The 18,537-nt window shown below is 31.5% G+C and overlaps 1 protein-coding gene across 1 annotated transcript in view; it reads right to left on the bottom strand.

Moving 5' to 3' along the window:
- LOC123006430 (metabotropic glutamate receptor 7-like) overlaps positions 1-18,537 on the bottom strand; it is a 57,152-nt gene that overhangs the window by 34,483 nt on the left and 4,132 nt on the right. The window lies entirely within an intron of this gene.

Consider the following 18,537-nt stretch of genomic DNA (forward strand, 5'->3'; position numbering starts at 1 on the left):
AAACTTTTTCATCTTCACTCGTATATTTACTATAAAGCACTACATCTTAAATTATCATTTACAACACTCAGAATCAAATCATCAAGTGCACAAGTGCTCCAGAATGATTTAGCATAAATGTAACTAAAATAGAGTTTGTCTCGGCAAACTGTCAAGCCAAAATTAAACATTCTTATACATTAATTTGGATGCAACAAAAAATTAAAAACAATAGTTAAATTTAGTTTATTTACATCTTTACAACAAGTAAAAACTATGCCTTAATAAAAATTAATACAATTTAAAAGATTAAAAATGGTGGATGCGCCGGGATAACAACCGTTTATATTGAGGGCCTAAGTGCTGTCTGTTGTTTAATGTGTTTTATTTTAGATTCTAAATACAGAATATAAATCATTGTAAGCATCTTAAGATGGATGTATCCGTCGTCGATCACACTTCTCTTGACACTTGACCTTTGAAAGGATTGTTTTTGTTAAGATTCTCCGTCACGAATGATTTTTTATTGATGGTAATTTATTCAAATAATAAAATTATAATCAGGTAAAGCCTGACATTGCAGTACACAAACAAGAAATTGTCCGTGTATTTGCAGCCCAGGCACGCTCGAAATGTTTGGAAAACTAATTGGTATGCTATGACATTTGTTGACTGCAAGGATTACATAACAGTGGGAGACAGGAAGGACAGGACCGAAAGAGCATTGCATCACATAGTTTAAGGCAACCCCTCGAGTACCACTAAGACAGTTATATTGCTTCTCGTCGCTAAGAGCAATACTTCAATCTAAATTGTCGGCAAGTTCGGCTGATTTTGTTCAACTATTGACTCAGGATCGGTACGTTTTTATGTGTTTACAACGTTTACTCCCTTCTGGGATTTAAATACAGACTAATTTTAACAATATAAACGAGCACGACTTAATTGATTAAGTTTCGTTCACAATTTATATATTTTTTTAGAATATTACTTCAATAAAACTTCTACATTCTTTTCTACTCCAAAAAATTATTTCCTACATTTACAATTCAATTCCTGTACTCTGTTAAAATCAATTCCCATATATGCATACCAAAGAAACTTTGATAAAAGTGTTACTCACGAGATTTCAATTGCTTCCGTACAAAATAAATAATTTCAACTGAATCTCAGAAACGCAACAATTCAACGAATATTTTTGTTCTATTTAGACAGTGGGGTAAACACAATTTAAGATAAATCTGCCAGCAAGTGAAATAAAGTCCGTGTAATATAACAGGTTGAGCAGTTGTACTGTTGATGTTTGACAGTAGTTGGAGTTTTTGAGATATTAAGGATATTTTGTGAGTTTTGAGTACAACAGACTGTGAATTTGGAGTGAACGAGTGAGCTTCATAAATCATCTTTCTTGATGTGTTTGTTCGGACTGTAAACATAAGGCTAAATTCTCAGAGCTTTAAATCTCTCTACCTATCAACCCCGACAGGATTAATTACATTAGCTACGGTTTCTGTACAATGCCGGAAAATTAAACATGGATGGACATGGTCAAGGCTTTCCTAAAACGCTCACAATTTATGATCAATTACTTTTATTCAAATGAATAAACTTGGAAAAAAGAAATGCAACGGTATTGTGACGTTTGACGTATTTCATGAAGGATAAAAGCCACTCAAGGGAATACTATGCGAACATTCCTAATATATTATTCAAATAGTGCACATTTATCCAGAAAGTAGACACACGGAATCTAACACAAAGTGTTTATTCTACTAGTTTTTTACCATTTGGAATCACCTAACGTGATTTACTACTGAAAACTTTGATCATATTTACTCACATTTTACGTCTGCATTTTACACAGGATTTTCAAAGTGACTCTGTCCTTGCATTTATCGACTTTGAAACATTACAGATAATATCGATGACAAACATCGTTAACTTGCTTTTCTTATGTAAACATAAAGCTAACAAACCTTTAATTAATCTAGTATCAAACCGGTTTAAAAAGTGCTAAGTAAACCAATACATTCGTATAAATATACACATTTGTTAATTAAAATGGTGGATGCGCCGGGCAAAATTATAACTATTAAAATACTCCTCATTTATAAATACTGGATTAATACAATTTCACACAATACTGTTTATTAATTATTGGTATTGATTCTTTGGTTATAAAATGTGTAATATTAATAATAGAATTTTACTCTGATTATAAAATACTGAAAAACAGACAAAATCAATATTTAATTCAATAATTAATTTATTTTTAACAAAAAACATTGCCTGATTATTTATTAATTTATTTTGATATAAAGACTGGTTAAAAAACATAATACATATTTTATTGTTATAGTCGCATGAATTTAAGTACAATCTTGGAACAATGGTGGAAAAGCGAGATAGTAAAAATTTATTGCGGTTAAATTTTATTGTATTTTTGCCAGTAAATTTGATGTGCAGCGAGTGAAAGATGCATTAGATATAAAGAAACATTTAAATAAAAATGATCGGAGATGCCTCACGCCTCTGAATATATTCGGCCGAGACAATAAGAGATAGATAAGAGTGGGTGAGAAATATTTTATCTAAACGTTTCGATATGCAAATTCAAAACGATCGACCAAACAAACAGAACAAAGAAACGCTGACAATAAAAGAAACGTCCGGATAAAATGTAAGTAAGTGGTATTAAAGAAACAGAAGTTTGGTTGTGTTGTTCTAGTATCGCAATGAAATGATGCAAAGAAAACGCAATTGCGTCATTCATTAATAAATGTCGGTGTAGAAATTCGCATATCTGACCATACAAGCTTGTTTGGTCATGCAGTATTATCATCCATACAGAATATTCGCGTCATTAACTCGCCACACATGATGCTCATGACCCACTCGTTCCAGTAAAGCTAAGCCTTAATGGATTTCAGTCTCTAAAATATACAGATAAAACTGAAACTATTTCAGGTATAATTACACTTATTAATTCTAAATACAAATAACCAATATTGTGCTGTGAACGCTTCTAATTTGCTCTTAATAGAATTGCTGACAACTACAAATGAATGCCCGAATTAAAGGTCAACTTTGTTTTAATTAATCTTTGATTATAAATCTAGAAGACGCTTAATATTAAAACCACTAGACAATTGCTGAGGGAATATTTATTGCATTGATATATAGCCAATTGTTTCGCATGGCTCTCAGATTAGAAGGAAATGAGCCAAAATTTTGACTAATTTACATCTTTAAAAAAACACAAAAATAATTGAGAGACAGTGTTGGTTAAAACAGAAATTCAATTAAAGAGAAATTTAAATCCCTTTATGCAGCTTATTTGCACCTAGCTTCATCCGCTTCGTGCTGATGTCTACACGTACATTTACTTTGTTTTAATTGTAAATAATTTGCGTTAGATTCAAGATAGATGCGCCGAAACAGATTTCGAACGTTAACACAAACAAAGTATTTTTTCGTTCCGTTCTTGAACTAATTGTCTCAAAGTAAATATTTGCGATTGAAAGCATCAGAGAAAATTTGATACGTACTATTGATACATTTTCAGAGATAATGATAATATTTCTGTATAACAAAGCAAGTGTCAAGTTGTTTTAATGTATGGCTTAACTGTTCCGCTTAAGATTCAATATCAAAGTTCATTAATCTTGCATATAGTTCCGTCGCTTCTGTTTCAATCAAACTTGGAACAAAGTTCCACGAATCACGCATAATAAACACATTAACTACCTATACTTTATCAAATGAACAGGTATTTGAAGGCATTTTTACAGTCGCTTTATTACAGACTTTCTGAAACCTTCAATATAAGTTTGACGATGATTTATCGACATTTTTAATGATTCTTTTGCGCTGACGGAATCTCTTAACTGTATTTAAATGGGATGAAATAACCCAATGGAAATCATTTTTAATTGTACCTTTATTTTCAATACGCTTCAGACATTTCAAACGCAAATGTCAAAAAAAAACAAATGCACAAAAATGTTTTTGTTGATTCCAAGGTATAAATTAAATATGTAATTTCCTTTTTACTAACGAGACAAATATGTGGCCTAAATAATAAATATTTTGACTTCATCAACGTGTTAGGTTTTTCAGAACATAACAGCCCTAGACGTTTTATTACAATATTAATCAAAAAAATTGGTGCTTTTTCTTTTATTATGTTAGTGAAGAGTTTGACGTGTATTCGCATCAGCGGAGGAAAGTTTTATTCTAGAGCTTATCCGATGCGTATCGCAAAGAACACGCCTACCAAAGAGCTTAGCTGAAGTAACAGCCATTTCTTATAGATTCTTATAGAAAATAAGAGTTATTGCTACATTTGTTTGCACTGATAAAGACATAATTTTTCAAATTCACCGATAACAACGTTCCAAGTGCTATTTTTATTGACCGAGGAAGGACCTTGCAGACATTAAATCAAATTTAGTGACATTTACAAGGATCCTATTATATCTTTTCAGAAACATAACGTTTACATTAATCGAATAGGTATGCACACAGAAACCGGCTATTGCAATTTTATGAAAACCGTTTGTTGTTTAGGTCTATTACAATCTGGAAGTAGTTTTCCTTAATTATTGTGGTTCACATTTTTTTTATTTCTGTTACATCGGTAAGTGGTCACAGAAAACATTCTGTTATATCAAACTAAAAAGATGTTGTCAATATTTTTTTGATTCTTAAAATTAGGCTTTCCAAAAGATTTACTAGAAAGTTGCAAATTTGTGTAATTGATAACGTGTTTTCAATATAAAATAAAAAAGCTACATTTTTATTTTATGGCACGGTGTCTGTACTTTTTGTGTATTTATTGTTACCACTTTGTTGTATTTTTTAATTTTGTTTATTATTTATACCGTTTACCGTATTTTAGGTTTTAGGGCGAAACCGGTTTTTTGGTGATTTAAAACCGGTTTTTGTGGAAGTAAAGCATCTACAGGTGTAAATATGGTAAGTGATTCCGTTTATGTAATTTATCATGTCTGATCCGAATGGCGTGTTTTTGGTGGCGGTGATAAAAAGTGAATAGGTAGATTTGGGATTTGTAGCGCTTGATAAGGATTTGAAGTGAGCGCTGACCATTTTGGCTTTGATTACTCGAGGATCGTTGTTGAATGGGTCAATGGGTCGAGATGTTACCTCAGATTTGGTCACTGATGACGAAAACTAGAGCAAAACGTTATTCGAGTTATCTTAATTATAAATCTGGGTGGATAGTTTATTGTGAAAGGGCTGAGAAATGTATGACAAGGAGAAATGACTGAATTAAAAGTTAGTAGAAGTTAGTGTGTTTTAAAGATTTTAGGGATTTTGAGGAATTTTATTTAAGGATATTAACGAAGTGATTAATCGTCATAAATGCGGCCTTTGAGCTGATCCATACAAATGTATCAGGTTTGGAACGAGGCGTAATCCTGGGCTCGCATGAACTTGCTGATTGATTTAGTTTGTGTATTTCAGTGTGACGGTAATTATTTGACGAGGGTTGTGAGTTTCTAAAAAAATTTGGGTTTTGAAAGACGAAGGACGTTTATAATATGTGAATATTTGATCAGAGTCCTCCAGACTGTTCAAATAGTAATTTATCTTTGTTTAGTCCCGTGTGCGGCTGTGTCGCTCTTTCAATTCAACAGAGTCGCCGTTATAAATCAGAGCGTACAACCCACTTCAGATGATTGCGTCCTGGGCTCTCTTCCTTCAAAACGCGCTAATCCTTCTACGCCTGCGATGCCTCGTCCATTGGCCACACTTGTCCCTCATCGATCATTCTCAACTCCATGCCCTTTCTCGCGGTCATTCAATTAAGGTATGCATCCAATTATTTGCGCATTTCAAACTTTCAGTGTAGTTTCTGCGACAAACTAACCGACCAAATGCACTAAACTGAAACTTGGGCATGAAGCTTGTTGCCACTCTTCTAATTGCCTCCATTTACTTCTCCGAATTCTATGCATGATGAAATGTCACCTGAATTTCAAATATTCGTTGTTCCCTCCCACGAGATCGACACCTCCGGAATCAAATAAAACGCTCTGCTTAAAAATCCAATTCAGACCAGCCCGACCCAGCCACAAATCCCAACCATTAAAAGCCAATTTGTCGGCTGGTTTTTTGCTAAAAACTGCTAAAAGAGGGTTATTAGAATGTTAGTTCAAGGTGGACGCGCTTGTCCGGTCTTGGTTTACAAATGGACAGCTCAGTTCATTAATTTTCTCTCAAGCTAACTTCCGAAATATTGAGGCGAGACAAACTCCATCCGCAAATAATAATTAACTTTTTTTCAGTTTCAACAATTTCTTAATTCTTTAACGACGATTTAAATTTAAATACTGTACGTTTTAACTTTAAATTGGATGCGTTAAATCAATATATTTAATACTTTTACATGTTTATATTTAAAATTTTATATACAAATAGTAAACCAAAATAAACATTTGGCATTTAAGCAAATAATTTACTAATTAATTACTTGACCAATTGTAATATTCCAAAATCACATTAGCCACAAACAAACATTTAATTACTCAACGGTTACACAAGTTAAACAATATAATTTATGCAACACAATTTGAACAAAGTCAATAGAAGAACATCGACAATTGTTTAGCCTTAAAGCCAAAAATCGTAACCAAAACTTCTACAAAACGTAACAGAATTTTTGAAAATGATGTACTACACTAAGAATGCATTGATTTTGGCACATTGAGAAAAAATATAATATTTCAAACTCAAATAAATTATAATTACAATTATAATTTTTTTCTACTAGATGTAAAAGATACTATTATTTACTTTATCAAAAGGTTGTTTTTCTTTCTTAGTAGTCAATAATCATTTTTCACTATGAACCCAGTTTGTATTAGAGGTGAGTAAATGCCGATGTTGGAGGGTATTAAATTGATACAAATATTTCTAAAGTATTATTATTAAAAACTATTAACATCACAAGATTGAATTAATGCAAAATAAAAAAAAGACTTAAATTTCCTCATTAAAAACATAAGAATAACCCCAACTCTACTACTTCTGTTATGTCAAAACTGTCAAACCAACAAGTTGCGTTATTTTATGTTAAAATACTATTGGTAGTGAGGCAAATGTTAATTTAAATGTTAATCAATTTTTCTCTTCTCTTTGCAGTTTCTTTGTTATTTTAACAAATATTTCATATTATGAAGTTCAAAAATTCCTTTAATAGTTGCAGAAGTACAAAAATGACATAACTTTATTTATGATAAGAATAAAATAAAATTTTCAAATTAAGTTAATAACTCAGGTAAGTAATGAGGTAATACTGTAGGTAATAGTGAATTAACAAAAATTGTAGTGTGAATTACATGTTACGTCTGAGGCAACATGTTGGTAATAAATGTGCTAATAGTAAAAAAATGTTATATAAAATACGGTAGAGAAAGTTTTTATAGCCTGGCATTTATTATTTCCCTCGATGCATTTCGAGAAATAAACAGCTCGGCTACAAAAAATCTTTTTTCTACTTTGTAATATAATATACTATTATTATAATAACCTTCTTTTTTTCTGTTAAATCAGTTTTATGCTCTTTTTTTGAAATATCGGGTAACTCAAAATTATATGGCCTGTTTTTAACCACAAATATTTCTCTACAAGTAGCACAGTCAATCCAAAAAGACTTTATTGCCACAGCAAATGTATACTTTTCTCAGAACTTTATAACACAAAAGTAAATCTTTTACTCTTTTATCTTGTCAAGTTTTATAATCATCAAGTAAATGATAACAGAGATATCCAAAAATTTTAATCCAGGCCCATTTTTAGAAAACGAATTTTTGTATTTACTGAAACTGTGCTACTTATTATTGTTAAAATGATACCACATCGTTTCTATCACCGGATATAGTGTGACAACTTCTTTCGTAAATATTGTCGTCTGGAAGGTTGTTTTTCATTAGGTTGAAGCAATTGTAAAATTTCGCGAAATTAAACTTCCGACTTAACATCCTGTTTAATTTTAATTTAATAAATCCAGTAAAAAAACCTTGAAGTTTTAATTACAAATAGCAAACTTGTTGCTAGCTGTTCACTTGTTTTTCCGTCCGCTGAAAAGATTAAGCTGTATTAATAGAAAGTATTTGATTCAAGTGCGATATTTGATATAAAATTCTTGCAACGCTTTACTAAAGTTAACGCAATATATGTGTATAAAGCAATAATATAATGGGCATCCCTTCTGTCATCCACTTTGAAAATAGCTGCCATCTATCAAAATGTGCGAAAGGCCGCATTTCAGAGCAATTCCATCACCTATAGACAGGCCCGTATTTACGTGAACTTCCAGCCAATTAGGAACCCCCATAATTCAGCTTGTATTAATGACTTTCGATTATGTTCGACGATCTTGACGGATTTCTGGTCATTTATTTTTCGTCAATTGACAAAAAGAAATAGAAAATACGAGACAAACGCTTTTTTTACAAAAAATACAGTAAAAGGTTTATTTAACCGGAGATTATTTTGTAGAATGTTTTCCACTACACAATGATATCCGCAATTTCCTGTCCACATTTTTTCAGCCTGTTCTCGAAATTATTTTATGCCACCTATTAAACTTTAAACCAACACCCTTTCACGTAAATACACCAACGCAGCTTTTGTTAAGCGCAAAAATGGTAAAACGACCGGACTAAATGCTCATTGTATTACAATTTTAATCGATCTGGTGAAACTTTATTACGGCATTTAGGTTCTACTATTGTTTTTGGTTTTACGACCAAATACCCGAGCTTATGTCGCGGCTATTATTAAAAGAAAAATCACAATTTTTATCGGTCTTAAACAAAATTAAAATCGTTTTACTAGTCAAACAGACCTTACAAAGAAAATATATTACACTATAAAACTATTTCGTTATTAATCTAAGATCTAAGCGAGGTGCCCCCCCCTCTCTCTTATATAATTTAAACCAAACGTCGTGTGCACATATTGAAGTGTAATCTTAAGAAAATTGGCGTCGATATTGGGAAGATCTTGTCTAAATTGGATAAAAGTAGCGAAGTTTGACCCCCATTATAATCAATTTGGCGTTCGGTGGGGTCGCGTAAATGAGAAGGGGTAGGTCGATATATGCCGGTCGATTGGTCTTTGCCACGGTTTACCGACAGCTGTCGGTAATTATCAAAAGAAGTCGCTCGATTAATCAAGCTGAGACGCAAAGTCGATTGAGTTTTCAGTGTATTTTTTTCAAACGTCAAATGAAAGTCCTAAAGCTGCGTACCTTCTTAGATTATATTGTGATTAAACCACATTTATTGACGCAGGAATTTTAATTTTGAGAGTCTTTACAAATGCCGTTCTTATCAAATCCGCTAAGATCTCAATATGAAAGATTTTTAATTTAGAGCTGCCCTTGTGATTTTCAAAAAAAACAAAGATTAACTTTTGGTTTCTATAATTTTTTTATTTTAAACGTAGTTTAAATCCGGTGGCTGAAAAATAAATCTGTGAGTATATTTCAAAGAAAACATGAGGTTTCCGGACGCTTTACTGCTTTCGGATTTTCCAGCCATTTGCAGTTTAATGTTTGCTAGTCTTTTCGACATGAAAAAAGCTGTCAAGTTGTAATTTTTAAATTCTCATTAAACACGTTTGAGCGAGTCAAACAAAGCACCAATGAACGTAAATAAGTGTCTCAAAATAGCATTTCTTTGGTAATGACTGCTAGTTTACCAATAAAGTTATTAAATACACAATCAATAAATTCCGGAAACTCGAGCATTTGCCATTGTGCGGTTAACTCGAGGACAATGTGGATAAAGCAGCAATAAAAAAGTTTACGAAAAAGACATAATCGACAACATAAATTTAAGCCCAGTTGAAAGTTTACTCATTCTCGAGGGCAAATGAAAAAACTCGAAAAATTTGCATAAAAAACAAATTTACTAAATTTTTTTATTTGATAGTAACCAGCGTACTGTGTCTATTCAGTAAATACATTTTAAAAATATCTTACATTGACAGATTGACAAATGCTTTCACAAGTTCTATTATTTATTATTCTGCCCCACCCAACACAACGACCAAACAACCCAATGCTTCTGATAAAAACAAAGCCCAATAAAAGCTTCTGCTACAGAACTAAATCTGGGTATAATTCTTCTTTTCACAAGTAATTAGAAGAACCGACATGTAGAATTACTATGAAGGCACGTATCGGATAAATGCGGCGACGTAGGTTCAATAGAACTGTTAGGACTACTAATTGCTTTCAAAATGCGTATTTGTAATCAAATAATCGTAGTTTAAAAATAATTTGCATCACAAAGTAAAAAATATATCACTAAAAATTGTGGATGCGCCGGGTCAATAAACTTTATTGTTATTTAAAAACATAGGTAAAAACGTCAAAGTGTTTTAAATTAAAAAAAAAATGTTATGGGTAAATGTTTTTGTATTTTGTTGCCTCAACAAAAGCTTAAATTACACTAGAGAATAAAACAAAATTAGAAATAGTGGGCGGGTGAAAGCAATGGTAATTTTTGAATATTTCATATTATGCAATGTTCTTTGCAAGTCTAACTTTTTAATATTAAAATGTTGTGTAAAAAAATAAATTTGTTAGTCAATATACGTAATTAAATATTTAAACTGTAATAAATGAGTGAATTAAAAATATTAAAAATTATATAATAAATGTCCATTGCAAAAAATTGGAATTATTATAATGCATTATTCAACGTCTTGAACCAATATAGCATGTCCTTCTATCGACCGCGTTTCATGAAAGAAAAAATGACGATAAGTAGCTTAAAAAGAATTTTACGATTAATTGGATTGGACTCGTTTTAAATTTTTTTGCTGTGATTAAGACACTGCTATTAGCTAAGACTTAATAAAAGAGCTACGAGTGAGAATAAAGCGGAAAAAAGACGATTGCTACGAAGGAGGTGAAACGTTGTGCAAATTTCTGCAAGCAATCGGATGCTTGCTGCCATCCGGTGCCTCGCTTCACTTTCCTGGGTTATATGTTTCTAAACTGTAGAATTCACTTCCCCTTTTCATAAATGAGAACAAAATAGTGGCACTTTCTCAAAGAAAAATTGATTTAAATCAAAGAAACTGCAAAATTCTGTTTGTCCTACATCAAGACAATAGTAAATTTTAAATAAAACTTTTACAACAAGCACGTTGCTCAAACCAACACGTAAATTTCAAATCAAATATTCATATCACATTTTCAGAATTTATACGTTGTCATGTTTCGTCCCAATTCATATTTACCACCGGAATTAATGTAATTGTTCTAACACATCATGTCGTCATAGTGACCACCTACACTTATAGAAGTAAAATTTGCAACAATTTCTTCACTGAAATCAAATTTATTACACGTACCGCAAACAATTAATTTCGAGACAATTATTCTAATTACTGTAACAAGGGAGTGCATAATTTTGATCCAACAAACCAAAAACTAATTAATTATTTAAAATCTTATGAAAAATTTAAAACTGCAGTAAAACTATCTCAGATGTCTTAAGCCCCATAAATCTTAATGCATACACAAGTGAATGTTTTGTCAAGTACTGTGAACGCAATAAAATGTCTCGATTTTTATATATTTTAATCGCAAAAATTGAAACAAAAACTTTTAATTAGATAGAGTGGAAAGTTTGTAGAACAAATGAGGATTTCTAAGTAAAATACAGCCCAAACGGTGACAAAAACTGGAATCTCCTGCAATCACTAAAGGAATAAAAGAAGTCTAGAAAAAATGAAATATGAAAGTGAGTGGCTTGCTAACGCAAGAAAGCGATTAAAGTGCTACAAAGGCCGCCTGAAAATATTTTACTAAAATAATATTACTATTTTTTCGTGTGGAAAAAATTTGACAGCTATTTGTCGGGTCATAACCACGTGGTGTGCGTGCTTCGTCGCCATTATCTCTACTTTCCTCTTCATCATAACTATTATTTCACTTCCTGCGTCATATTTTATTTGCTTAAAGCTAAGAAAGAAATTCAACAGCGCGACAATACTGGTTTGAAAACATCAATCAAAAAAAGTAACCAAAAACTCGCATAAAATGATAGAATTGTGTGAGGGTGACACTGCACTCATTCTGTATATAAAAATCGAGATTTAAAGCTCGCAACTTTAAGCCCACGTTAACACCAGATATTTTATTTCAAAGACGGGGTTTAGTTTAAAAGGTGTTTTATTTCAAAGATTGGGCACATCAATTGAGATATTTAGTTTTGAAGCATTTTTGCTTCGGTTCCTTTAAATCTAACTTAATATTTAACGAGTGGCGTACTAAAATTAAAGTTTTCATTTTTATTTATAAAATGATTTTCAAAAATATTTCACCCTGTGTATACCAGTCTATTTTAATCGATATTATATCAGATTTTGTTGTTTTCCGTGTAAGAATAGAACAAAGAGTGACATTAAGATCATCTATCAAAACAATTGATATTTCCGACAGAAATAAACGAAGGTAACATAGAAGCATTAAAGAGGCCTATTTTTAAAAGTTTATTGTTGTGATACAAACAAATAAAGGTTATCATAAATAAAATAAAAAAATAAATAAAACATGAAGAAATGAAAAATGTCATTATGAAAAATTTTGACGCTGACAGGAGTAGTTGCTTTTAAAACTACAAATATTTTGTAGGGCAAGTCGAGAAAGGCGTATCACGTTCTGGTATCAAAGTTTATTCTTAGAAGTTTCGTAGGTTCATAAATCGATAACTGCATGAGGTCCACGAGGCAATAAAGCACAGCATTGCCGGTTCCGTTGGCGGATGCAAAGTAATGGCCGAAAATAAAAAGGAAGTTGAAGAGTTATCGACGGATTTTTTATTAATTTGCTGTTTATTTACGGCCGTTCGCGCACGGCTTTTAAAAATAATTTAAGTTGAAAGGTTGGCAACAACTTTAAGATATCGAAGATGAAAGGTTTTTTGATGAGTCAGCTGAAACAAACAACCAGATTTTCGACGTCAGAACTTTACAAGTGTAAATCTCCCCGGAGCACTTGAGTAGTATGTCGAACTCCTTCATATCATGTTTCCCATCAATCGTTAAAAAGAAAATTGCTGTTTTTTCATGATTGCTTTACACACTAATTGGTAATAATTGGTAATTGATTGGAATGGAGTTGTCTCCCTGAAAGAGTTTCTTCTAATTGAAACGCGAATTTGAATTGCAAACTGCAGTTTGATTGCGTTGAGAATTCTGTTTTCATCTGTGAAATCAAATGACACTTCGTCTTGATAATAAAGTTAAACGTGAAAGGTCAACATGGAAAATATCTATAATATTCAAACAATATTTTTCAAAGAATTTCAAGTTATGATTTTATTGAAAAGTCAACATTCGTTCGGGTACTTTGAATAATGCCTAACTAAAACTCTTGCAAAATTTGAAATTTATATGCACATTTGAAGTTTCCACTTCAACAATGGAAATTACTTTAAAAAATATGCAGAACGAATCGCTTACAGGAAATTACTTCCAACTAACGATAACTCCTTTTTTAACACCACAAATAAATCGTCAAAATTACCATATAAATGAAAACTACCTAAGATCTCGGCGGCTATCTTGTCTTGCTAGAGAAAAGTGATTAAAGACCCTGACTGGCTTTTTATGGAGCATAAAATTGGTAAAAAATGTACGTATACATACATTTTCCGAACTTTCATATGACATGTCAAAAACTTTCAACTTTATAATTATCCCTCCAGAGTTTCTGCTTTAAAACTTGATTTTCAATATTCTGAAAAACTACGAACGTGTAAGTGTGGCTACTCACAAAAAACACATTGTTGAAACGTTGTCAAAGTTCATCATAAATAAATGAAGTATATTTTTTTAGTAAACTTTACGCTGTCTTAAAATTTAATTAAAATTTCACGTTTAAGTAAACCCAAAACAACAACAGCGTCACTTCTTTCTTTCAAACTAAAGCAATTGTGTAAAAATAGCAACTTTTAACTTTTCAATTTTAACCGGTTTAAAAGCGCTACAAAAAATGTTTCAGTTAATTCGAATTTGTCGGTTTATGTGTGTTCAAAGTCCTTTCTACTCAGTGAATCCCTTCTTCCTTGCCCACTTGTCACACAACAATTAATTAAGTGAATTGTTTACTGGCAGTAGCAAAACAGCTCGTAATTAAATATTGTGGTATCATTTAAAGAGATTCTTTCGTTTGAAAAAAAAATCCTTTTACAACGTGAAATAAAAGAAAATTAAACTAGAAACGTATTAGTGAGTCTAAATTAATTTAGAAAAATTGTTTTCAACAGCCATTATTACAAAATAACTGAGTGAAAAGCGTGAACTTGTTAACGGTACAAAAACAAACTCGACGCTCGATCACCGAAAAATAACGTCGTTATTTATTAAAATTTGACTATTGTGATAGGAAACCAAGAGCTGGCGTTTGATTAAAGCCTATTGATTTTTGCGAGTGTTTTTAGCGGACGCTTAGTAGTCAAGTAAACATGTTAGGTAGGGATTATCTCATGTAATTACAAACTCCCAACCAAGGAATATTAAGATGGGAGGCAGCAATTGAAATTCCCCGTCTTTGCTATTAGGCCAAGTGAATTTAGTCAGTTTCTGGTTAGAGTCTCCTTAAAAGGATTTGTTTAACTAATTATGTTATGTCTTAACTATATGTTCATTTCCTACGTCAGATTAACATTAACAAGGTTGCCGCTTTAACCGCAAAGCATTCAGACTCAAACAACAGAACAACCAATATTCACAATTAGAATTTTTTGTCTAGACAAGACGTTCTTGAAAGACTTCTCACAGTTCTCGAGAGAATTCTCTGAAGCCACCACATGTTTTCTTCTACAACTCAACAGAATTAATAATGATTAAATTTACAAAAGAATTAAAAACTGTTAACTGGATTAACTATACATGTAATTAAATAAGTTATAATTATAATTATAACTGGCCTTTATTGTTACAAGTTGTACAATAGGGCGAGGTTTAGGTGGATTTAAGGTGCTCTACCACCTAAGTTTAACAACTTCAATTATACAGAGTGTGCCAGAACTCGCGCCCCAGACGAAGGTAGGATACCATGAACATGAAAAAATATTTAAAAAATTCTACCTATAAAAATTTCAAAATTATGCACTTTAAGTCTATTTATTTCTATTGTAAAAATATTTTTTTGCTACAGGCTATTAGAAGAGGAAACAAGGAAACTGTATCTAAATTGTAAAACTGTTTAATGTTATTTGTGGCTTTTATTAGCAAAACTTTTCTGCTTTTACTAAATAAATATAAAAAAAACATGTACAAGATCATCAGAATCATTAAATCGACATAAAAAATGTCAAATGTCGAATTTTTTTAAACATTTTTTCCATGTTCCTGGAATCTTATCTTACCTGAAATTTTTCTCTGGGTCGAGTTCTGACACACCCTGTATACTAGTGATCATTAAACGATTGTTCTGAACTAGACTGATTAATCACGCCTAAAATGAATTATTCATAAATGCATATAACATTTTTCAAATGATTACTTTATCATCGATCCTGCAATTTATGGTTCTAGATACAATTCGTATGTATATATTTATCCTCATATATATAGAAATCAATAATTCCTATATGAGTTTAACGACACGGAAAGGAATATAACTTCCTATTTTTACTATCTTGTGGTTTCCGTGTATGACAACGCCGAAGTAAGTCACAAAAATGCTGTCCACAAGAGAGTATTATTTCTTGTACAAAATGTTGTTAGATATTTTTCCAAATATAGACCTGTCAAAACCAGATTTGTGGTTATTTAAAATAAATTAACTTTTGTTGCGATCAGTGAATTCATTCAACCATTTAGAATTGGAAATTGTGATTATGAATAGTTTTTGAGAAACTTAAAGGAGGTGTAAATTTGAATTCGGACTAAGCCGCAAAGACGTAATTACTTTCTTGGCATAATTAGATTAAACGTGCTTGTCTTTTGAGTTCGTGAATATCTAGTCCTGTAAGCTCAAGGGTGCCTAATATTTACGTCGTAAATTTGCTTCTAAAACATTTATAATTTGACATTTAATACTATTACATACTTTAAACATGATTCTAGAAGTCTTGCTTTTATCTCATTGCCGCCCTCAGGTAATAAACGTAATAAATAAAATTTGCATACTGTTAGGGACTGTTTTCGTCTTGATTATATCGATCTGTATTACTTGTTTTTTTAAGTTGGAAGTTTTATTAGAGTTTGGCTAAAAAAAGTATCGTCCCCATAAAATCCTTATTCAATATAACGTTCCATCACGGAAATTTTCTTTTAATAGTTAGCCTTTTACGTCCATATTTATCAGACAAATTGCTAAATAGATAAGCCAATCCATAGAAATGTCGTAAAAGCAAAATTATAGTTGTCAAAAGATGGAAACTTGCTAAGTTCGAATTTAGATTTGCGATAAGAGTTCGCTTTTGCATTAGATGGTAATTTTGTAATTACTCTGATTTGCTTTAACTAATATTTAAATTCTGTTGATAAGCGGCCAGAAAGTAAAACTTTTGTCAACTTGTTCAAGATTAATGCAAATTTTATTGATAGGGAAATTACCGCCATTGTAGACGAACCTTCATCACTCTATAAGAATTTAATTATAATTCATCTGTTGCGCAAAAAGACGACTTTTTACCCTCGATATTATTTATCGATCAAAAGCAAAAATGTGGTCTGATACAAGTTACGCCGAGAATGGAATTAATTTATGAGAAAATTTTAGAAACGCATAAATTTGCGACTGCACAAAAATATCCAGAACATGCAAGAGGGAAATTAAAAATTAGTTTAGCTCAATTTGGTTTAGAGTTATAAATAATTCACGTCTTTGATGTCTTCGTAACAATATTAACATTACGTATATACACTTCAATTGGAATTCTAAGCATATTGTCTATTGTGCAATGTTGTAATTGCAGTAATCCACGTCTTAGCAAGCACATATAATTAAAATCAGCTTATGTGAGTAGAGTGAGTTTGGTTTCGTACGTGTAATATGTATATGGGACGGATAATCCACATTTCAGAGAATCCACTTTACATATTATCAAGGACAAACGAGGTTCTGGGACTGGGACATTCCCAAATGGATTGTTCATCCTATTTACAGGACCAATCGCACCTTTGAGCTTTTCATAAAAGAGGTAGGATGTTTGCGTTTCATTTTTGCCATACAATCTAATCTTCATTGTCAATATCAATTTAAAAGTTGTATTTACACAATCTCAATGTGAAACTTTTAGATTTCGGATATCAAATAGGATATATATGTATAGTTAGTCGTTCACCTCTTCGAACAGAATAGACATGTTTGCTTTGTCAAGTCCTCACGTCTTCAACATATTTTTTATTACGTTATGTGACGCTTTGTCACGTCCATAGAGATCCGGAAGTTTTACAAGTCTATCCAAAGTTGTGACTTTGATCATTATGCCAAAACTTTTCAATTGGCTCAAAATCAGGCAAAAAGTTTGTTCGAAAGTACAGTTACAACCATTTCAAGAAACAATACTAAATTTGAGTTCAGCGTTCGCAAGTTTGCCGACAAACTCTTAAATTGCGTGCTTTCTAATCTCTGGTATAAATACCTGTTGTTGCAGACCCTTATACTATAAAGTCAAAGCACCTGTCTGGTCTTATAACGACTTCTGTCTTACTGAAATTGTTTTGGAGTCTAGAATTTAATGATAAATTGCGAGAGTCCGAAATGTTTACCATCGCCTCCATTATTCAATCATTTGCTTGAACTGAGAACTTTCAACGAATTACTTAAAGATTAAATTAATTAGAAGCTGTATAAAATCGATTCAATTTGAACTGAATAAAATATAAACTCAAATCAATACACACAAGAGCGGTAAATTTATTTTGTTCACTACAAATTAAAAGTCAATAAATGACTGTTACAACAAAAGAAAAATGTTTTTCAATTTAAAGATCCTCCAAATGTTTTAATTACTGAATGTGTTTTATTTGCCCATACAAATTTAAAATATATAATTGGAGTTTTTATAATACGTTTCTTTTATAGAATAGGAAAAGCAGATAAGAAAATACCCTTGAGTCTCACGTGGCAATATAACAGTACAACTTCGAAAATCGTTTTAACTTTCCGGATTGTTTTTCTTTGATATCTATTCATGCCACATATGGAAATAAATTAGTTGAGCTTTAATAACTTCTCAGCAAAAAATACATTCAAAGAACAACCCAACAAAACTTACTTTAAATTATTTTTGGGCGTCCACGTTGCCGTAAATTTCAGATAATTCAATTCGAACCAAACTCTGCGCCAGCAAAGGATTAACAGGACATGTTTACGTTTTTGTATCGCTTGAATCTTTTTATCTATTCCATTTGTACTATGTACTTAAAATGAGTATAAATTTACACTTTAATTGTCATTCCTAAGCTCTAATAAATATTAAGCATTTAATACACGCTCAAGTGATTAAAAAAGTAAAGCTGGAATCTAATAGAATTTCAAAAAAACTTTAA

The sequence above is a fragment of the Tribolium madens genome, unplaced genomic scaffold (assembly GCF_015345945.1).
Source record: "Tribolium madens isolate multiple individuals breed KSU strain unplaced genomic scaffold, Tmad_KSU_1.1 Scaffold_2;HRSCAF=44;Tcas5.2_LGX, whole genome shotgun sequence".
In the NCBI taxonomy this organism is placed as follows: domain Eukaryota; kingdom Metazoa; phylum Arthropoda; class Insecta; order Coleoptera; family Tenebrionidae; genus Tribolium; species Tribolium madens.